This window comes from Mustela lutreola, chromosome 18, assembly GCF_030435805.1.
Source record: "Mustela lutreola isolate mMusLut2 chromosome 18, mMusLut2.pri, whole genome shotgun sequence".
NCBI lineage: Eukaryota > Metazoa > Chordata > Mammalia > Carnivora > Mustelidae > Mustela > Mustela lutreola.
In genome coordinates, this window is record NC_081307.1 from 16,463,278 (window position 1) to 16,487,473 (window position 24,196).

Genomic DNA, 24,196 nt, shown 5'->3' on the forward strand with positions numbered 1-24,196 from the left:
GTCTCAATCCCAAGACCCTGAGCAGATGCTTAGAAGGCAGGCACTTAACCTACTGAGCCACCCAGGTGCCCCAAGAATACTGTTATTGTTTTTAAAGAACTTTGCTTCTGTGACTTTTTAACAGATAATTAAAAGATGGAGGAACCCAATAGGAGGTGAATGATATAATCCAAAGAGCTACAAATGTAGGTTTAGAGAATTTAAATTCATTATTTAGGAATGAAGTGGTAATTATCGACCATCTGACCAAAGTCCTTTAGTTCTGGAATTTGTTTTTTACCCAACGATTTATCCTATACCCATAGTTCTCCCTTGAGTTTTATCTGTTTCTCTAAGTCATTGGTTTATTTAATTTCAAAGAATACTAGATAAGCCAAAGTAATGATTCCACAGATGTATAAATGTATCCTGAGATGAGGAAATTACAGACATTTCTATAAAGGAGCAAATGGAAGGGGAGCAGTTGGTTGGTTGTATACAGATGGGTTATTGGTTGGAATAAACTTCATCTTCTCTCTCTCTCTTTTTTTTTTTTTAACTAAGCAATATGGTCTCTTTTATTGCTTTGTGAACGATTAGCCAAAGAGCATAATTCTTGATGTACTGGTCTTTGATAGCCATCACTAAATCTATGATTCAAAGTTGTTGTTGTTGTTTTTTTTCCAACCTCCTAGCAATGTGGCATGAATCCTTATGTGAGTCCTACATGTAAGGAAGCCTGAGAAAAACATGCTTCATAACCTCATGAAGAAAATATACATATATGATATGAACTCTAAGTTTGTGGGGGGGCTTTACTAAAAATGCAAAAGAAAGACAATGTTTTCTATTACAATCTTTTCCTTATTTTGTTAGGCTTTTCTTTGTAAGACCCAATTCAGACTAGCTATGTAAACTAACAGGGCATGTAATGGTAGAGTGTTTGAAGAATATTTATATAAATAAGAAAGATAGGATTATTGATTAAAATATTTTTAAAAATCACACGACTTCATTGCTCCAAATAACAATGGACTCGCCACTTAATTCAGAGAACATAAAAATTTCCTGATGCTGTATTACATGTCTTGCATCATCTGACCACTCCACATGGATTTGGGCTAGTTATAGAGGATCTTAGCTGGTATAATATATACAAAGGTTATTTAAGGTGAAACAGAAAAATAGAGGTTAAAAGCTAGGGACCTAGAATCCATTAGATCTTGGTTAAATTGTAGCCTAGAATTTGCTAGTTTAGTAACCGTAAGCCCATTAAACTGTCTAAGCCTTGTTTTCCTCACTAAATGGGGATAGTGATTCTACCTTTTCTATAAGGTCATAAAGAAGATTAAATAAGATAATGAACTTAAGTACTGAGAGCTCAGTGCTTTGTTTTAGGTTCAGTATGTGTTCTACTTCACTTTTATAGGCTGCACTATTGTTGTTGGGAAATTTTTTCTCTGATTCTTCATATATTTGCCCTTGAAGTTCCATCTGACTACAGTACTATTTTGTCATCTTCCTGGATAGTCAAATTCAGTAAATCTCCCAAGACTCAGCTCATTTACTACCCATGCCACTACACCTGTCAGTCTAACTAGAAGTTAATTTTCCTTCCTCAAAGGCATGAAAATTGTTATTGTTAGCAACCGACATTTGCACTTAATTCTTGCAGGTTTATTTAGGTATTATCCCTTCATACCTGTCTCAGCTATATAGCAAGCTCCTTGAAGGCAGGTACTGTAACCATTTCCACATATCTAATTCAGTTTCTCCCACAGCATCCCAAACAATTAACATCGGTTGTCTTATCAATATACAGCAAATCCCAAGTACTTTCCATATTGCATGAAGTGGCTATAAAATGTGATTAGCTAACATTTATTGTATGTTACTAGTAATGTTCATTATGTCCCAGGCATTTGTTCTAAACACTTTAATGTTTTACTCCTTCAATCCTCACATGACTCTGTGAAGCAGATATTTTTTAAAATCACTTTAGAGTTGAAGATATTGAGGCACAGAAGCTTAAAAGCTTTTGCTAGTGTGAAATAATAAAAAATGTATATACACATGTTCATCTCTGCTCCAGTTCGTGGCACAGAACTTGTAAAACCCTTGTAATTTCCTAAGTAATAAGATGCACTAGGAGCATCTTTGTTCTAATATTTGGTCCTTGATTCCAGTTCCTGACACAGGGCTCCTAAAACCCTTGGAATTTCTTAGGTGATATGAGTGTCTTTTGCTCTAATGAGGCAATTTCTGGTGGGCTTCTGGGAAGCATCAGGATGGGGTCTATTCACCTGGAAAACCAAGACATGATTAAAACTTGGAACTTTCAGCCCCACCCCCTTCCACTGCAAGAGGAGAGGACTGGAAATTAAGTTAATGGCAGATTGTGCCTAAATGATGAAGCCTCCACAAAAATCTCCTAAGTATGGGGTTTAAAAAGTTTCTGGGTTGCTGAACAAGGGCAGGTGCTCGGCTAGTGGTGCAGCAAGAGACGGCATGGGAGCTCCATCCCCATCTCCTTATCCCCACATCATCTACCATCTAGATCTTTTATCATATGCTTTATAGCAAACTGGCAAATGTAAGTAAATGTTTTCCTGAGTTCTGTGAGCCATTCTAGCAAATTACTGAGGCCAAGGAAGGTTCATGGGAACCTGACTTATAACTGGTTTGCCAGAAGTATGGGTGACTGCCGGGGACTTGCAGTTGGCATCTTAAATAGAGGTGGGGGGTACTCTCCTGGGACAGGTCCCTTAACCTATGGGCTCTGATTCTATCTCTGGGTAGTATGAGAATAGAATTAAACTGTAAGACACCCAGCTGGTGTCAGAGAATTGCTTGATATGTACAAAACCCACAGATCTGGTGTCAAAAATATGAAGTGTGTAAGTAAAGGAGAAACACAGAGATGTGTGCTTTTAAAGAATTTACCCCAAGGTTATATAGTCAGTACAGGATTAAGGCAAGAATCGAACCCCGGCAGAATATCTCTAGATAGACACACCGTGGTCCTAACTTCTACTCAATACTGTCTAATAAAAGAAATTATCCATACTTAGTATTAGTACAAGAGTATTTAAATTCAGAATTTGAAAGTACTATAAGACCACTATTATTGTCTTTTCAGCTTCTTCTAAGTTGGGCTAGAAACCAGGAACCAGATAACTAATACATCATATTATATAATAATATTATATATAGATATAGATATAGTAGATGGCATCATCCTACTTGAATGCTTCTTATAAGATGCAGGAAATATGACTGTAGTTCCCTAAGGTGAAATCAAGTGTAAACATAACATAAAATAGGACTGTCTTGCCAAAAAACATTTGGGGCACATGACGAGAGTAACAATACAGACTCTGAGGTAACAGAAACTATCTTACACTATTAAAGCAGATTTTCTTTTTAATTAAAACACACTGGTTTTTCATATCGAGAAAGAGAAAGCAGACCCAGGAAGCTGGTGGCTGGCCTAGTACCATGAGCTAGGCCTTGATGTTCTCCTGATGAATGTAAACCATTTCACAGAGAACCACCGGCCAAGATAGATCAGCACAAAATATCACCACTCCATAATCAAGCCTGAACCCAGACAAAAACAAGAACATTTCCAAACCACACAAGTAACCAAGCATGCTCTTAGCCTCACTACACTGAGTAGCTGCTGCCTCTTTACTGATTATAGCATTAGCCTCCCCCAGGCCTTCTGTCCTGCAGGTAAGAATTATTAAGATATGAATCACAGAATAACCCCTTCCCCAAAGCATCCAATCCAAAGCAAAGTTTTCTTCTTTGAGCCCTCGCCAAAATCAGTTGGCATAAGCCAGAATCCTATACTTCTTTCTCCTCTTCTCTTCCTGGTGTGCTCCATAGCTCCCTTTGGTCTGCGTTCTCTCTTCACTGGAACATGTCAGTAAACCAGCTTTGCTAGAGGAATAGTGTCCACTATTCCTATCACTATTTTTTTGACAAAGAAGCTGTGCCTAAGAAGAACTAATTGACTAAAGAGACAAAACTATTGTCTGAGTCGAGATTTACACCCCGTTTGCTTCTATTTTGGTGTGTTTTTGTCAAACCCACTCCATAGCCTAGTCTCCTAAACCAATATGTTTAGCCTCCCATATGGTTACTGCAAATAAACACAGAGGGGTAATAGGGCAGTCTGGGAAACTAACCTCTACTGCACTCTTGTTATGTGTTGGCTATCTTATGTGTATTTCTTACTTAAATATCTAATTACCTTATTTAGATCTTAAATAACAACCCTTTTTTCAAAGAAGCTCAACTCAACAACTAAAGATGTCTCTACTTCTAAATGTTAAGTAATTTGTCTTAAGTCAAAGGACTAGTGAGTTTTAAAGTTTTGACTTAGATATAACACATGGCTATCCCACACTGGAGTAGTAGCTGTTTGGTCTTTCTCACAAGTTTTGGAACCTGGGACTCCCTATTCCTGCCTCTATTATATAAACTACTGAAATCAACCTGATTTTGAGAGCACGTGGATTACTATGGAAAACTTTGGCTCTCACACATATAATGGCACTGGCTTAAAAGTATCTAGACAAGATGAAAATTGGGAAATAAAATGTGTTATTTCAGGAAATGATGTACGTACAACCTATATAGTACATATCAGTGAATATGATAGTGAATTATCCTCATCCTAAAGAGATACTGTCATTCCCCTGAGTTATAATCAGAGTATCCTGTATTACTGGGATGCTTTCATCCTGAGAGTATACTAAGTGCCAGTTTCCTTTACCTTATTGTTTTTCTTTACCAAAATCATTTTCTGAAAGGAATGTAAAAAGAAGAAAGCAGAAACAGAGCATATCTCGTATGCCTCATCTTTCTATAATATCAATTTTCAAAAATTTTTTGGTGAAAAGCTATTCAAAACTGCATTTGAACAGGAATTCATTGTGACAGCAAGGAAAGCTAGACATTGGGTTGCTCCCCATTTCTTAGACTCTCTGATAATCTTCTCTTCAGTAGGTCTAAAGTCAATGCTGAATTTTAACTAGAATTATTTGACTTTTCATACAGTTGTTGAAGATGAAATAGTGGTAAATCACTTTAGAATATAATGAAAATTCAGGTTATACACCCCTTAGAGCAGATGACATCATTAGAAATGTCAGAATTTATAGACTGGTATTTCAAATTCACTGGTATAGATAACAGGTATCAATACATACTAACAAGATTTTGTTTCCTGAAAATACGAACATTGCACAAATGACAAGTGGCAACAAATCTTCACGTCATATGTACAGCCATTTACACTTCCTATCCATGAACACTGATACATACATTCAATGATGTAATGTTCAATAACATACTAATTCATTTCTAAGTGTCATTTAGTCATAAACCTTGAGTCATGATTTCACTTTAAATTGAACAGTACAATGCAAAAGAAGTCCTGAAGCCAAAGGGTCTCATACCTGAGGAAGCATTCCAGGCAGCTATGTGCTATGACTTCCCAGAACGAGCACACAAGATCCAGGCCCTGTAACAAAAATTTTACACACTTACTAAAGATAGAGGATTATGGGATATTAAAAGTTTTATTTGCCTTTTATTAATATACTTTTCACTTTTGTTCACTAATGAACTAAAAATTTTCTAAACAGAAAAACTCAGAGTACATGTAGAGATTTTTCAGAGATTTGGCAGTTCACTGCACCAGAGCTCTTGGCGCTAATGTTAAGTAGAATGGCTCACAGGGAAGTTACAGTGACAGAATTTAATGTTAAAGCTCAAGTCCTGAATTCCAACTCCACAGACCCAGAGTGAGGGTCGTTTCATTTCTTAAAAGCAATTAAGGGTAAAGAAATAGGAAAAGACAAGATTGTAAGGCCAACTGGATTCAGCACAAGAACACTATAGAAATCAAACATTTTGATTAATGACCTCTTTGACCATGAGAAAGCCTGGTAAATGAGTTCTGACATGATTATGACATAGATTTATTTATAATGACTAAATATTTTGGGACTAAATATTTTGGGAGGCAGTTTTTTCATAAATAGAAGAGGAATTCATATTGGAATTGTGTTCCTATTTCCAAAGTCTGCCCTTTTTTTCAGATGTCAATGCACCCATAAGAAACATTTCATTCTAGACATAATGTCCATTTTCTTAACACATTTTCAGAATTTCTGGCTTATCAAAAGAAATGAAATCTTGCCATTTGCGACAACGTGGATGGAACTAAAGGATATTATGCTTAGTGAAATAAGTCAATTGGAGAAAGACAACTATCATATGATCTCCCTGACATGAGGAGTAGAGATACAATGTGAGGGGTTTGGTGGGTAGGAAAAGAAAAATGAAACAAGATGGAATGGGGAGGGAGACAAACCATAAGAGACTCTTAATCTCACAAAACAAACCGAGGGTTGCCAGGGGGAGTGGAGTAGGGAGAAGGTGGTGGGGTTATGGACATTGGGGAAGGTGTGTGCCATGGTGAGTGCTGTGAAGTATGTAAACTTGGTGATCCACAGACCTGTATTCCTGGGGCTAATAAATACATTATATGTTTATAAAAATTTTAAAAATTATTTAAAAAGATATTAAAAATTTCTGTCTTGACCTTTTTTTGTCTAGATTTATTGATATGTAACTGACACTTAACATGGTATATGCTTAAGGTGTACAACATGAGTTGATACATGTATATGTTGTGAAACGATTACTACAAGAAAATTAGTTAACACATCCATCACCTGACAGAATTACAATTCTTTTTTATTTTCTGGGGAAAATATTTAAGATCTACTTTCCTAGCAAATTCAAGTATACAATACAGTTAAAGTCACCATGCCATACGTTAGATACCTAGAATGTATTCATATTATAACTGGATATTGGTATCCTTCGACAAACATAGATTCCCCACTCCACTGGCCCCTGACAACAACCATTTTGTTCTCTGTTTCCGAGTTTGGCATTTTTTTTTTTAAGTTTCTGCATATATTGAGATCACACAGTATTTGTCTTTCTCTACCTTATTTCACTTAGCATCATACATTCAAGATGCAACCATGTTGCAGCAAATGGCAGGGTTTCCTTCTTTTTTAAGGTTTACTGATATTCCATATGAGACAACTTCTTTTTCACTCTTCTTTCAGTGGACACTTGGACGCTTAGGTTGTTTGCCTGTCTTGGCTACTGTGAATAATGCTGAAATGAACATGGGGGTACAGATATCTCTTCCAGGTAGAGATTTTATTCCATCAGATATAACAAAGAAGTAGGACTACTGGATCATATGGTAGTTCTATTTTTAAATTTTGGAAGAATCTCCATACTCTTTTTCATGGTGGCTGCACCACTCTATATTCTTACAAACAGTGCATGAGTGTTCCCTTTTCTCCATATTCTGACCAACACTTTTATCTCTTGTATTCTGATAATAGCAATACTAAAAACTGTAGTTTTGAATTGCATTTCCCTGATGCTCAGTGGTGTTGAACACTTTTTCACATATCTGTTGGTCACTTGCATAACTTTTTTTGGAAAATGTCTATTCATGTCATCTGCCCATTTTTAAATTGGTTTTTTTTTTGTATTGAGCTGTATGAGTTACTTATATTTTGGATATTAACTTACTGTTTGATATACAGTTTGCAAATATTTTCTCCCATTTTATAGGATGCCTATTTATACTGTTGATTGTTTCTTTTGCTGTGCAGAAGCTTTTTAGGTAATCTAGTCCCACTCATTTATTTTTCCTTTTGTTGTTCACGCTTTTGGTGTCATATGCAAAATACACATACACACACCAGACAGTGCCAAGGAGCTTTTTCTCTGTTTTCTTCTAGGAGTTTTATGTTATCAGGTCGTATGTTTAAGTCTTCAATCTGTTTAGAGGGTTTTTTTTTTTTTAAGATTTATTTTTATTTATTTGACAGAGACAGAGAAAGGGCACAAATAAGGGGAGGGGCAGAGGGAGAGAATCCTCAAGCAGATTGCCCACTGAGCAGGAAGCCCAACATGGGGCTCCATCTCACAACCCATGAGATCATGACCTGAACTAAAACCAAGAGTCAGATGCTCAACTGACTGATCCACCCAGGCGCCCCTGTTTTGAGTTTATTTTTATAAATCGTGTCAGACAGGGTCCGTCCTTCTTGCATGTGAACACTGTTGACCCAACATCACTTATCAAAGAGGTTATCCTTTCTCCATGGAGCATTCTTGGCTTCCTTATCAAATATTAGGACATATACACGTGGGTTTATTTCTGGCTTTTTAATTCTATCCCTTTGGTCCGTGTGTCTGTGTTTATGTTAATATAATACTGTTTTGGTTACTGTAGCATTGCTGAGTAGTGTGAAATCAAAAAGTGTGATCCCTCTAGTTTTGTTCTTTCTTAAGATTGGTTGGGATAATTGGGGTCTTTTGTAGTTCCACATAGATTTAAGGGTTTTTCCTGTTCTGTGAAAAAGCCATTGAAATTGTAATAGGGAATGTACTGAATCTATAGATGGCTTTGGGTAGTACAGACATTTTAGCAATATTAACTCTTCTAATCCACAAATACAGGATATATTCCATTAATTGATTTCTTCTTCAATTTTTTTTTATCTATGTCTTACAGTTTTCATTGTATAGATCTATCAGTCCTCTGGTTAAATTTATTCATAAATGTTTTATTCTTTTTGATATAATTGTAAATGACACTGTTTCCTTCATTTCTTTTTTAGGTATCTCACTGTTAATATATAAAAATGCAACTGATTTTTGTATGTTGATTTGTATCCACTGAACTCATTTATTAGTTCTAACAGCATTTTGGTGGAATATTTAAGGTTTTCTATATATAAGATCATGTCATATGTGAACAGAGACAATTTTACTTCTTCCTTTCTGATTTGGATTTTTCTTACTTGTTTTCCTTGCCTAACGCTCTGGATGAGATTTTATGTTAAATACAAGCAGTAAGCATCCTTGTCTTAATCTTGATTTTAGAGAAAAAGCTTTTAGCTTTTGAGAATGATGTTAGTTGTGGGTTTGTCATACATGGCCTTTATTTGGTTGAGGTATATAAAAAGTATAGGTATATAAAAAGCTGTCAAACACCTTTTCTGAGTCTACTGGGAGGATCATATGATTTTTATCCTTCATTCCATTAATATGGTGTTATCACATTTCTTGGTTGTACATGTTGATCTTCCTTTCATTCCAGAAAAAAAGTCCCATTTCATCACGTGCATGATTCTTTGGATGTGGTGTTGAATTTCCTTTGCTAGAGTCTTATTGGGAATTTTTGTAGCTATGTTCATCAGATGAATATATGTCTCTGTATGGCTTTGGAATCAATGTAATGCTGGCTTCATAAAGAGTTGAGAGCACTCCTTTATCTTCAAGTTTTTGGAAGACTTTGAGAAGTATTTGCATTCATTCTTCTTTAAATGTTTGGTGGAATTCACCAGTAAAACCATATGATTCTAGGCTTTACTTTGTTTAAAGGTTTTGATTACTGTTTAGCTGGTTTGGAACCAGCTATAAGGCTGCTGCTAGATCTGCACTGGGGACCACAGTCAGTAGGCTTGTTACCAAGAGCTCAGGCAGAAGGGGTCCTGTCCCTGGGTCAATGGGCCTGCCCTTCAGTAACTTGTTCTGTAGGGTAACAGTGGGACAAGTGTCACTTCAAGGCCCACAACTGGGTCCTCAGCTAGTGCCCTGTTACCAGATGCTCCACTGGTGTAACTCCTACCAGATTCCTAGGAGGATTGGACTGATCCCTCACCATGACTGGAAAAGCTGGAGCTGAGCAGAGTCTTTCCAATGTCTCCTGAGACATAGATGTGAAATTCCTGCCTGATCCCAGTGCAGGGAAGACTATACCAAAAGAGCATAAAACCTGTAGGGCCCTTTCATGATCTCGGGGTACAGACAGGAGTGTCTTTCACTGGGTTCCTGGGCTGGCAGGTCTGTCAGGAGACCGCAGCTGTGATATTGTTCAAGCCAAATTATAGAGCCCTTGTGAGACAGGGAAACTGAAGAAGGACTCCATAAAAATCTGCTTTTTTGCTCCTTTTCTTGCTTCTGTTCTTGCTAGTACCTGCAGCCTGCTTTACATATGCCTCATAGTACAAATAATGTATGTCCTCCTTGAAAGGGACAAGGATTTCATGATTTCTTCAGAGTCTTGCAGTACAACAGGTGACATCTCAGGAAGGATCAGTTAAGAGTGACCGGACAAAGTCATTACGTGTGTATTCCAGGCTACTGGTACTAGACATCTCAATGCCAAGATCCTCTGGATCTAAGCCATAAGTGACATGGAAGACACATGGACCCCTGCCCTTGTTCTGATCAGTTCTTGGATGCCTGAGAGGACATGTGCATCAGACCACAATCCTCACTAAAATACCCAGACCCTGAACAAAGATGAGACTCTCCTTTTCCTTTCTGAGGCTCCCTGATACTCTATCTTATTTCTGCACTCTTTCTATATCTTCAATAAATTCTTATCTTATTCCCTCCCGTCTCTCATTTGATTTCTATCCTGCATATAGCCAAGGATCCTCTTGGCTTATCCCGTGGGACCCCCTCTGAGTCCTTAGACCCACCCTGTTTACATCACTTCGTGGAAGTGCTGGTAACAGACCCAAAGCCAAGCAAGGCTATGGCTGAGTCCCCAGGCATAAGGAGCTGTTTCCATTTTTGTCACCTGGACCATGGTATAAATCTGTCTTCTCAAAATGGCTCTCCTCAGTCCTGAATTGCCCTATGGTTTCACAATATCCTCTCTGGATCCCAAACCTCTCACAAAAGCACTTTGTTCACAGATAGATGTCAATTCATTTTTGTTGGGGGGAGAGGTTACATGAAGAGAATATCTTACTCAGATATTTTGTTGACATCACTTAAAAATTCTTTCTGAAAAAATATGGAAAAGACTTTAGAGCTGTACATGCGTGTGTTATTAAAGACAGAATCGTAAGTGCCTCTTTAGCGCAGTAGGTAGCGCGTCAGTCTCATAAAGACAGAATCATGGCTGTAAGATAAATCATTTTTATAGTAAATTTATAATAAAACATAACTCATCAGAAAGAAAAGAAGTAGGACTCATTCATTCACAAATATTTATTGATCACCTTATTTGATTTTCAGGGGAAAAAATGAATAATAATGCATACTAATACATTGTTTAAAGGTGATAACTATTATAGGGAAAAATGGGAAATAAGTCAAATAAAGGGAATTGGGAATGCTGGGGGCAAGGAAGGGATGGTGTGATTGAAGTTGAATAATGTGGTGGGGTGGGCTTATTTGAAACACAGACATGCACACACACACAATAACTAGAAGATTCTCCACAAGGATATGAAGAGAGAAAGAATTGTAAACAGAGGCAACAGCCAGTGCAAAACCCCTACAGAGGGAATGTGACTGTTTAAGGAACAATTAAGGAGAGTTTAAGCTGAGGAATGACATGGTTTGTGCTGCATTTTTTAAGGATAACTGTGGCTTTTGTGTTGAAACTTTAGGAGAGGCAAGACTGGAAGCATTGGAAAACTAAGAAGCTTTTGAAATAATTGAGGCAAACCAGGAGAATGGCAAATCAGGGCTGTAATATGAGGGACTAAGGAATCTATGGTCCCTAGATATATTTGGAAAGTAGAAAAATATACAATTTCCTTTAAAGAAATGGATGTGGAAGGGAAAAGAAAGAGAAGGAGTCCATTGTTTTGGCTTGAGGAAACAGAAGAGTGGATTTGCAATGAACTGAGATGAGTTAAACTCATACGGAACAGGTTTGGGGAGAAAGATCAGAAGTTTAATTTGGGACATATTGATAAATATTATAGGAAAAATGGGAAAGCAGTCAAATAAGGGGAATTGGGTATGCTAGGGGCAAGGAAGGGAAGGTGTTATTGAAGACCAATAAGGTGGGTATGGTGAGTTTTATTGAAAGTTTGAAGATTCTCTCAGAAACCTGAGTGAAGAAGTTGCACAGACTGTTAAACACATGAATCTATATGACCGAGTGTGATTTGAGCTCAACATATAACACAAACTTTTACCATAAACTTTGTAGCTCAAGTCAACATAAGTTTGTTTCTTACAGTTCTAGAGGTCAAAAATCTAAATTGAGTCTTATGGGGCTAAGATCAAAATGTCAGTAAGGTGGTCGACCTGGAGGCTCCAGCAAAATCTGTTTCTTTGTCTGTTCCAGGTCATGGCCCTCTCTTCCATCTGCAAAGTGCTTTACTCTAGCCTCCTCTGCTGTGCTTCCATCAGCTTCTGCCTGTGACTCTCTTGCCTTCCTCTCATAAGGATACTTACAATTACACTGGGCTCATACGGATAAACCAAGATACTCTTCCCATCTCAAGACCATTAATTTAATCACATCAGCAAAATCCTATTAGCCAAGGAAGGCAATGCATTTAAATATTTTGAGAATTAAGATTAGCCATCTTTAAGAAGCCAGGATTCAGCCACCACGAATGGTCTATGAAGCCATGGGACTGGACGAGTTCACCAAAGGAAAGAGTGTAAGTTGAAAAGAGGAAGATCATCTTCTAAACCTGGGCACATTCAAACATGAAAAGCTAGAGAAAAGAGAAGCAACTAACAAAGACTGAAAAATGGTAAAATAGAAAAACAGTGAAAAGAAACTGTAGAGTATTCTTAAGCGGGTTAAAGGGAAAAGGAGTAATCTATTGTGTCACCGTGATTCAGTCTAACAAATTCATCCTGGTACAAGACTTTGGTCTAAACATTGAGGAAACAAGATTGTAAAAGATTACTGAAATCCATTGCATACATATAGACATAGAGCAAATAAACATCAGCACTCTGAATAATTCAGAGAGCATAATGACAGATGGTACAAGGAAAATACAAACAAGTGATGAGATAGGGAATGATGGGGAGAGAGTGCAATGGGTATTTTTTAGGGTGAGTGGCTAGGAAAAGCCCCCAAATGATCACACTGAGTTGAGACAAAATGACAAAAAAGAGTGAGTCACAGAAAATTCGGAGGGATAAAGAGAGCTCTGTCCAGAGAAAATAGCTTGAGGCTGGACAAAGAAGGAAGAACCTCAGCACATCTGAGAAGAGAAGGCCAGATGAGCCCCAGGGTGGAGAATGGGGAGGGTGATGTGAGATGAGTCAGGGAAAAAAGGAAGTGCCCTGTCATGCAGTGTATGTTCAGGCTCAACTGTGGGGCACACTTGGATTTTGGATTTATTATAAGTGTAAAGGGAAATCAACGGAGGGTTTTCCCAGGCTGTGACAGGATCTCATTTCTGTGTCTGATAGAATTGGGGCAGCAAAGAGTCACATTAGGGAGACCAGAGCAGAGGGACTGCAATAGTGGAAGAGAGATGGAATGCTTTGAACTGAATGAGAAGTAGTGGATATATGTTCTCCACATGGAGACAACAAGCTTTGTTGATAACCTACACAAGAGGCATTTATTCTTTTTATTGCTTCTCTGCCTCACAGAAATTAATTTGCAGCATTTGTGATTTGGTAAAAACGTTATCCTCAGATGGTTTCAAATCTTCTTGTAAACTGGTTAATCCTACTGTATACCTATGGCAACGCTACAAATTATACTCAATGAATACTTTAGACAACTATAAAGTCACCAACTAAAATGTGATTAGCAAAACGAAGTTTAGTTTGATAATAGTTTTTGTCTGCTTTTTGTTGCTATTGTTAAAAAAGTAACCTGGTGATAAGTTTGAGGATAGATATTATTAAAGAAGTATGTTAGCAAAATAGTAATAAATTCCCCTCTGTCAAAAATAATATATAAACAATAAATTTTGGAAGATTCATAAAGAATAACTATTCCAAAACCCTATAAAGATAAATCTTTAATATGCGGAGATGAGAAGGTTTTTTTTTTTTTTGTTCTGTTTCATCTTGTTTTTAGACAACATAGGGAAAAAAATGAATAGACAGTAAAACTGCCAAAACAATCTGGTTTTATTTTATTATAAGTTACAAAGAAAAAATAACTTTCTTTTTTGAGCTTATCTATCCATATACTCTAAAAATAGCAAAAGAGTTTGATAGCATGCCATTCTCGTATAACATAAATTTTAAGGCATTCAATAATAGTAATCATTTAGATAGCATCCATCAGAAAATTTCCCATTGCTGCTCATTTTATTAGTTCTATTGAATAGCAACAACAGCAGACTGCATTTTAAAAAGTTAAGGATAAACAAAACAAAGTTATTTTGTTTTTAACAAAAAAAGGGAAAAAAAAGGAAGCTCAAACGCACACTGCTATTAGAGTCAAAACAAAGAAAATTCATCAAAGCATACATGAAGGCCACCCTGGAAACAATGATATTCACGCTCTAGAGAAGACAACAGATACTGGTCACAACAGGCTGCCATCAGATTCTAGGGGGGAAGTCAGTGTGAGCACACCACAGTGTGGTTGGCTGACCGCTCGTGTCCCACACATGGATGTCAAGAACGTACTTCTAACCTGCATTCTGATTGGTTACATCTAATTTAGACTTTGAGATAGACGGTAAATGGATTCTTTCTCTAAGTTCCGGAGCCAGGTTATATTAACTTATTTAATCACAGCTAAGAAGTAATTTAATTTAATTACTGCAAGACTTAATTTAATTTCTGTCTTAGTAGAGCTACTGCTCTTTAAGACAGCAAAAGTATCCTTCTGCTGTATCATAACAGGACAATAATAAAGATTTGGACTCATGACTTTAAACAGAGGACTGCTGTTTACTTGAGTACATTACTTCATCATTAGAAATCTTGGAAAAGTTCTTCTTACTATTTGGGTAGTTGAAGCAGAGTCATGTGTATTTTAGGGTGTGGATAGTCTACTGGTTGTAATCAGGAGGTGATGCAAAAATGCACCCATAAATAGGGGAAAATACACTTATTTTACATTTAGTAGTGTTCTATTGCAGATGTACTGGAAATCATAGGCAAGAGGAGACTAATTTCTCAAGTGGAACTTGGCTAAGAGGAAAAAATGGAATTCTAGAAAAGCACTATAAGAAACTTTTTTTTTCCCCTTAAGTATTCAATTTACACTAATAATTCCAATAAGCAATGAACATGAGCATCAAGGTCAGGGTCCAATATTAGCACATCTCTTGAATGTGTCAGTGCTGCAGATATTCATACTAAAAAATCAAGAGCCTACAAATGAATCTATTAAGAATTATAGACAAGGGGAGTCTGAGTGGCTCAGTGGGTTAAGCCTCTGCCTTCAGCTCAGGTCATGATCTCAGGGTCCTGGGATCCAGCACCGCATTAAGCTCTCTGCTCAGCAGGGGCCTGCTCCCCCACTCCCTGTCTGCCTCTCTGCCTACTTGTGATCTCTGCCTGTCAAATAAATAAAATCTTAAAAAAAAAAAAAAGAATTATAGGCAAATGTAAAGGAGTATTTAGCAAGCTTCAGGAAGCTTTCCTTCACTGATGGATGTTAAAGACATATGCCTTGGATGTTTTAGGCGACATCAATATAATCATATTCAAAATTAATAATGAAAAGACTAAATATTCTTTTTTTTTTTTAATCTACCTCCCCAATTTCTTCAACATCAGTCCCTTTTAGAGTCTTTCTGTTTGTTTTTCCTCAAGTCTGGAAAATACTGGCTCTTAGCGCCATTGTGACTTAAAGCAGAAGGACCCTCATTCCCATGACCCTAGATCGATTATATTTGTTTATTCCTAAAATATTCATTTTGCTTAGAAATAGACACAAGTTGTTGACACGTCTGATTATAGTTCCCTCACTCTATCATTGAACAATTTGTTCTAGGTATGCTAATTCTCATGATGTTCTGCTACAGAAATTAAGACAGTATAATTTTTAGAAATGTCAATCAAGTGTATTCTATCATTGTCAGCACATTTCAGCACTGATTTCTTACAAGATGTAGGGGTCCTCTTTTTGTACAGTTTAGTGATAAGAGAAGTTGCAAAGAACAGTAGCCATATAGGAGAATTAGCAGGAGTAAAATTAAATTAGGTTAAAAGTTACCAATTACAAATGGGCCACTGTGCAGCCATTATGCAGAAAAAAGGGAAAAAAAAAAAAAAAAAAAGGTCTCTGCAGACTGGCAAACTTAGACAGGCAAGCCAGTGGCTAAGAATTAGAAGTCAGCCTATTGGAAGGCTACCCTCTGGAAAACTTGACCCAAAAGAAAGCCTGCATAGCCAAGTGGTTAGGAAAGAAACTACCATCTAAAAAGACAATTGAGGACAGTACCACCAGATGCACACTGTAAGCCATCCTTAGAGATCTGCCATTTCTACCCACATATTAAAGGCTCTGAAAAGTCCTGCAAAGAAGTTTGTTTAACTTTACTTAGCCCAATGTTCTCCATACTTATTTGGACAAGGAAATGCCCGCGTGTTTATTGAAACACAGTTTGGAAAATGTTGTTGGGTTGGTAAATCAAAGTTTTACCCAAAGTCTCACTTGGTTCTTTCTGGAATTAATCTATGTCCTGACATATGTCCATTGCCTGCCAGACCATGTGTAAACCCAAGGGAATCTATAAATTTGGTCACACAGGTAGTGCAAAATAATTTAATTTTTTAAAAATATTTATTTATTTGAGAGAGAGAGAGAATGGGAGTGAACACAAGCAGGTAAAAGAGCAGAGGGAGAGGGAGAGGCAGGTTTCCCGCTGAGCAGGGAGCTGGATGCACAGCTCGATCCCAGGACCCTGGGATCATGATCTGAGCTGAAGGCAGAGACTTTAACTGACTAAGCCACCCAGGCGCCCCAATGTAAATTATTTTTTATCTCACTTTCTATATTAAATGTTCTTTAACTACGTGTTACCTTGGGGGAAAGGGAATCAAATGAGTTAAAGAGTGTGAAAATCACTGTCAACTGTTATCTTTCAGAAACGTTTAAACTTCTCTTAAAGTTGTGTTCCAAATGACATATAAGAATCTAGCAAGGGATCAATCAGTGACTACCATCTTGAGTTTTTAGTTTAATTTAGCAAACAAAAACATTTGGTGTGGAAAAAGCTTAAGTGTTTTTTATCTGAAGTCGCAAGTATTGCCAGTTAAAATAACCACTTTCACGATCACCCCCACCAGTTTGCTAATTGCACTCCTGCTGAACACTGCATTTTATCAAAAACATATTAAATCCTACTACCTAGTAAGAGAAGTACAGAACAACTTTATGCATACCTAGCTCTCCATGTTTGACAAAGCATTCAAGGCGAACTTAAACGTTATTTATTTTAGATTATTGTAATTCTTTTGCCATTCTGCAAAACTGGTTAAACCTGGGGGATGGAGGAATTCATGGTTTAATTCTGCACAGCCACAAAGATGTCATCAAATTCTACCTGGCTCAGATCTGGTTTTTGCCAAGAAAATGTTTTAGTGATTCAAGCTCCGTGAAAGATAAACTTGGGAGCTGGAAAATTTTAATAAGTATTTTTAACAACAACTCTTCAGTTTCATTAGGTTTGATGAAAGCAGATGATAAGATGGATAATTTGCCAGCTAGGGGTTTTTACTCTCAAAACAGGTGTGTGTTGCAGGAAGTTAGTACTAAAAGGTTTGTAAAATGCCTAGGTCCAAAAATCATATGCCTCATCAGAGTGTATCCAGTGGGTAGACACACTACTTGCTGTTTTCAAACAAAAAGAAAAATGATTCAATAAGGAGCAAATTTATCCTGAGAATAGAAAGCAACAATTAAAAAAATTAACAAAACAAACAAAAATTTCCCTGGCCAAATAAGCTAGAACATTTTCTTAAACACGTAATTTTGAAAAGTACCTTCAAGTTAATCACTGCTGATAGCTAAGTTCTAGAGACAGTCGCTGTAGGATATTGTGCCCATAGTTGATAATACTGTACTGTGCACTTAAAAAATTGTTGAGAGCCGATCGCTTGTTAGGTGTTCTTACCACAATAAAAACACATGTATATATAACTTGTAAGACTTAGCTTCTGCAAAATGTGATTAAGTGTTTAAGATAGAGATTTCTTGAGATTTTTAAATAAACTGATTACATAGTTATTTTGTCTGATGCCCATGTATCACACAAGTAATATCAGTTTATTTGCTTAATGTCTCACAACTAAAAAGCCTGATTAATTCATTCATTCGAGCTTTATATTTCAAAGCAATATTTGCATAGGAAATAATTTCCAAAAAATGTCAATGCTATTTCTGAACAGTACACAAAGCATCTTGGAGCTGATATACACGACAACAGATGTATAAACTATTATGATGCTAGATTCAGTCAAGGGAGAAGAGAAATAAATATCATCCTATAGCTATTGTACAAATGTTTATATGTTTCAAATTATCTCCCTGTGCTACATAAACACACACACACTAGCAGAGTAAAACCCCAAATATTTTTTAATCCAAATATGTGAAATGAAAAGTAAGATCCTAACACTGTTTTGTTTGATCGATCATGGCTGACATCTAAAAAATGTTTGAATCCTCCCAAATTGTTTTGGTATCATCTCTATAATACCAATGCCTGATTGGATTCCATAAGTATACCAGTAAATATTTATTGACTACGGACTATGTGACTTTGTTGCCCTGAGACTTGTGGAGAATAAGAAAGTGTTCTTAGGGGAAATATTACCTATTAAAAAGATTCCCGGGCGCCTGGGTGGCTCAGTGGGTTAAAGCCTCTGCCTTTGGCTCAGGTCATGGTCCCAGGGTCTTGGGATCGAGCCCCACATCCAGCTCTCTGCTCAGCAGGGAGCCTGCTTCCTCCTCTCTCTCTGCCTGCCTCTCTGCCAACTTGTGATCTCTCTCTCTGTCAAATAAATAAATAAAAATCTTTAAAAAAAATAAAAGATTCCCTAATACTAATTTCTAAATCATGTCATAGCTGTCCACAGTCATGTAAATGCTGATTTAAAAAAAAATCATGCCACACAAGAGGCCATACCATATTCCAGGTTAGAAAAATTAATGATGAAATTAATGTAACAAATTTCCACTGTGTCTCCTATATGTAATCAACTTCAAAGATCTAGGGTTTTGTATTGGTATACTTAAAGAATAGAACATGATCTTTGTTTAATGACTCGGATATTCTGCACACGTTTTATTAAAAATACCAACATAGGTTTTAAAAATAAATATTCAGACTTTGTGACTTTCTAGGTTTATCAAGAACAAATTTTAATACGTTTCTTTCAATAAAGTGCATGAACTCTTTTGGTTTTTACATGTAGTTTGTGCAGACCTGCATATTAAGATAAGCCTATCTTTCCAAGAGTAAAAGGTATTTCCAGGGGAGTTTTTGCTCAATTTGAACAATGAGTTAAACACAGAATTACAGCAACTTCATTTAATGCTCCTGATTTTAATAAGTGCATATATGTACCTTTAAAATATATTCAAAATGGTCTAGGGAACTTTTCATTGTTGAACAGCAAAGCAGAAAAGGAGGACTGTTTGTGTCATGTACCACTTCCTCCCTAACATAATTTTGAAATATAAACTTTACAAGGTTGTTTTTAGTTGTGTGGGAAACCAGTGTTTCTGTGAGATAAAAACACGGAACTAATTGTTTATATTAGAGCCTTTAGGACTGGTGCTATTTTATATGCAAATTTACTGAAGCAATTTGTTTTACATGTGTATTAAGTCAAATGGATCAAATTATCTGAGTGGGTTGAACTAAGATGATAGACCGTTTCATCCTATTTGAAAAGAATTCGCGATTCAGCATTTTATACAAATCTAATTGAAATGTATTCATGCCTCTGTGGAGCAGTGATAAACTTAATAAATGAGGACAGTTATTATGCACCAATAAAATACCAAACCCGGCAAATTATAAAATAGTTATCGGTATGACTGCTTAAAATAACACAGCAGCTCTAAAGCTGGGTCAAAAATAATTATTCCAGCCGTCAGAAGAACAATCTAGCAGAATGAACTCTATTTTTTTTCTGCCTGAAGATTAAATATCTCTCTAGATTCTCTCCAGTAATAAATTCTCTCCAGAGCTGGACTGTACGCATCATAGATGATAGTTCCAGAGCGTCATTATGACCTGGGCCATGGCCGGCATCAGCTGTCAGGCCCACACACAGGACTAACCATTGGTTCACAGCCTGCAACAAACAAGCCTGTGAAGGGAAGTGTTTTCATGAAGCGAGTGTTTTCCTATCATTGCAATGAGATAGGTAAAATAGCCTTTTTTGATGATGAGGTCACGAGTCATTTAATACCGTGGAACTAGTTATTTTCAGCTGTTTTTCTTTTCCTTCTCCCCCTCTTTTTGGTCAGTACTAAAGCGAGCTCTTTCTTGATGAACAGGACAGAAGGACAAGAGTGGTCATGGCCTTGAGTTAAGACCATGGCCTTTGACAGTTTTGTTGCCAGAAGACTAACAGGATGTAACAAGAAAAGAAAATTCTAACATCCTAGATGTGTCTTGTATCATTATGTAATGGGGTGTTTTCTTTAAGAACTTCTTAATGCTCTTTTTTTTAAATAATCCTCCTTTTAAAAAATATGAGATCTGGGGCACCTGGGTGGCTCAGTTGGTTAACGCCTCTGCCTTCAGCTCAGGTCGTGATCCCAGGGTCCTGGGATCAAACCCCATATTGGGTGCTCTGCTCAGCAGGGAGCCTGCTTCCTCCTCTCTCGCTGTCTGCCTCTCTGCCTACTTGTGATCTCTGTCTGTCAAATAAATAAATAAAATCTTTAAAAAAAAATAGAAATAATAAAAAATAAAAAACACAAAAAATTAAAAATTAAAAAAATAAAATAAAAAATATGGAATCTAACTTAGTAGCTCTACAAGAAACTTTGACTTGCATACAAGATAACTAAAAGATGGTACAAACTGCAGAGCTCTTTATTCAACATGGTAGTTTGCAAAAGGTTTGCCTTGCGGTGAGTTTTGAAATATTTTCAAGTTTAATGGCTCTTAGTAACAGGTTTAAATGTGGTGGCAAATATTAAAGCCAATTTGCTAGAATGTTCTATTCATCCACTTACGTCCAAAATTCTAACACCAGATTGGTGACCATCCCACTTAGAACACAAAAGCAATCCCACATTAACCACTGAGTGCTACAGTTGGAGTGTAGACACCCACCTTCATACAAGGATAGACTATTTGTTTTAAGTGAATGGTGTGCTAATATCCTCATAATCATCAACATTTGGGATATGTCCATCTCAAAATGTTGGAAGAACATTTGAGAAGAATCTACTTGTTAGAAGCCTCCACTTTTATTCTTTTTCTTTTTTTCTCTTTTTTTCATGTTATCCTGGGACAAGAAATGAAAACAGCAAAACATAAACATTTATGAGTCTCAAAAATAAATACTAAATGCAACTAAAAATGTTTCAGATTATTGTTCTTATGGTACTCCAGACAACATCTTTTAATTACGAAGGTTCTTTATGTTTTTCTTTTTCTTTTTCAGTTTTTTGGTCAGGCACATTAATAAACTTTTGGCCAGGTGGGAGGAACTCATGAAATAAATCCTTAAATCTTATGTGCAATAGATGGAAGAAATTTTTATTCCTATATATCCATCTGCAAAAGACAAAAGTGACCTCCAAGATACATTCCAGCTCTGTTTGATGAACCTGTGAATTTTGATTAATGAAAATGGGTGGGAATCCCTGTCCCAAGTATCCAACTGACCTCAGTGGAAGTTAACAATTTGTAGTTCTATCAATACAAGGACAATTATCAGGGCTGTTAGGTACTACTTCCCTCTAGGGAAGAACAGTGAAAACAGTTGACAGAACCCAAAGCTTTGTGATATCAGCAGTGTTTAAAACAAATCCATGCTTACTTATATGCAGAAAACACTAACAATTTTGGATGACAAAAACTATTGAAAAATATAAAACTGAGATTTATCTCTTTATATTTCTTTTCATGGCAATGCCTCAATTAACGCATGATCTGGCACTTGCTCATTTGTCCTCAGATAAATCTGTTTCTCTAGCATTTTCCCTTGTGTGTCCTCATTATCTTCAATAAGGAGTAACACCTAGGATATTTTGATAAATTTTGTTTACAGACAAATACAAGCAAAGCAGCAAACTGAGGGAAGCGGTCATTGCCTTTAAAAGTCTGTAAACAGTAAGACTTGCTGTTAACAGTCATGTCAATAAAAGCAAATTTATTTTATAATCCAAACATGTCAGGATTTGACCAAAACTCCAAATAGGACAGCCAATGTAGGAATGCAAAGGTCAATGTTGGTTATAGATCAGAGTAGAGAAGTTTAAGAAACATTTTAAACAGATTTGCAAAAAACAGGAGAACCACTTAATGAAGCAAATGCTCCAGTAAATAAAAACCTTAACTGTATACATGTTTGAAATTGAGAATAAAAACCAGTGGAAAAAGAAAGCTGGAGAGGATAGGGAGATAACTGATTATTAAGATGACAACAAGGCCTTAAATGGGGCAAGGAATCAAAGACCCAGTCATAGGCATTCTCCCACTTCTCTAGGATCTTGGTTTCATTCTTGCCTTCCCAGGCCATCCCCCTCAGGTGGAGGAAGTCAGGGGGTTAGTTACAAAGGTGACGGTCTCTGAACTAGTAGTATTTGTCTCTGAGCTCTCATACAATAGCCCACTAGAAACTCTAAAGATCCCTATGACCTAGAGATAGATATAAATCCTTTTATTAGAAAATATTTATCTATGTGAGAACAACACTAATAATTGTGCTTTTTTTTTTAAGATTTTATTTATTTATTTGACAAGAGAGAGAGATCACAAGTAGGCAGAGAGGCGGGGGGGGGGGGGTGGAGGGGGAAAAAGCAGGCCCCCTGCTGAGCAGAGACTGATGCAGGGCTGACCTGAGCCAGAGGCTTAACCCACTAATTTTTTAATTGATAGATAATGTAAAATTCAACATGTGGGTTTTTTTTGTTTTGTTTTGTTTTTTTGGTAGACTGTGGAAGTTATGCTGTGTGTGCAACCACGTGAAATATTAACTGCTCCTTTAGCTAGTCATCTCCTGGCTTGGGCATGACTTTTATTTTAAATGCTAATTTTCAGAATCTTTTTGGAGGGTATTGTGTTTGTTATTTCATCACATGGTCCTTTGAGATTTGTACAGTCTCTATAAAATTGTGAACTGCGCATATGTTTTCTAAGGATCACATATAATTAAGATTAAATATTCACATTATTATAAGCCTGTTCTTGCAGACATAAAGCAAAGCATATTCCCAGCGGATAATACTTCAGGAAATATTTGCATCCTTAACTTTTGTAGCATTAATTCTGTCTCACTGAGTTAAAGCTAAAAGTGCTTTAGTGACCAACCCTGAATGCAAAAGGGTAAATAAATAAATCCAAAACACGACCTAAAAGATAACAAACTGTGCAAAAGAAACAGGTATGCAACATACATTATTGATTGCACTTTCATATTTTAACTAGCTGTTTTGCCAATAGCAAGTATAATATATGCATATCTATATGCATGTATATTGCCACTGTTTAAATACAGGTGTTAGGGCAACTTAAATACTTTATGAACCGAAAATGATAAAATCCTTACCCCAGAAAAACAGGAAAACAAAAACAAGGAAACATTTTCTCTTTTCTAATGGTGTAATTCTGTATTATCTTGGTGACTCTGCATGTTTTCCTCGATGTTTTGAAATCACTGCAGACAACAGTAAACATGAGATCAGTCTGTGATTTACATATTGCCAGAAGAGGCCACTGGGTATATGTGATCAATTGCTTGGCTATGAAAGCACTTGAAAAAGAGGCACTCACTGATCTAACAGAACAAACGAAAATGTAAATCTACAGATGAGATTCCTTACAGAGATCAATTCAACAAACACATTCTTTCTGGACATCTTCTAGGACAATGCACAGTCCTAGGTCCTTTTGAAGAGGAAGCTTAAATGGAATCCTGGCCCTCAAGGAGTTTAGAGTATAAATGCACCTGGGAAAGGAGATGCCTATGTTTCTAGTACAGTTGTTTTGCCTCAGACAATTTTATATAGGAGTGCTTTAGACTTTATGTAAACCTCATAAATACAATGCCTTTTCTTTTAAAAATAGTGAAAACTAAAGATATTTATAGGGAAGAAACTGCATTTATATTTAAATATAATTGAAATTAGCTGGAAGTGAAGTCACATAAAATGCCATTAACATGAAATTATACTATTAGAGCCTCAAATAAAGAGATATGCCCTCAT

The 24,196-nt window shown here is 36.6% G+C and overlaps 1 long non-coding RNA gene across 1 annotated transcript in view; it reads right to left on the reverse strand.

Annotated features, from left to right (window-relative positions):
• Positions 1-23,641, reverse strand: part of LOC131820381 (uncharacterized) — a 242,762-nt gene extending 219,121 nt beyond the window's left edge. The window contains exons 1-3 of the long non-coding RNA XR_009349615.1: positions 23,539-23,641; positions 21,096-21,270; positions 5,448-5,512 (exon numbers count right to left, since the gene is read on the reverse strand). This is a non-coding gene — a long non-coding RNA (uncharacterized LOC131820381). The remainder of the gene's footprint in view (positions 1-5,447; positions 5,513-21,095; positions 21,271-23,538) is intronic.
• Between the last annotated feature and the right edge of the window lie 555 nt (positions 23,642-24,196).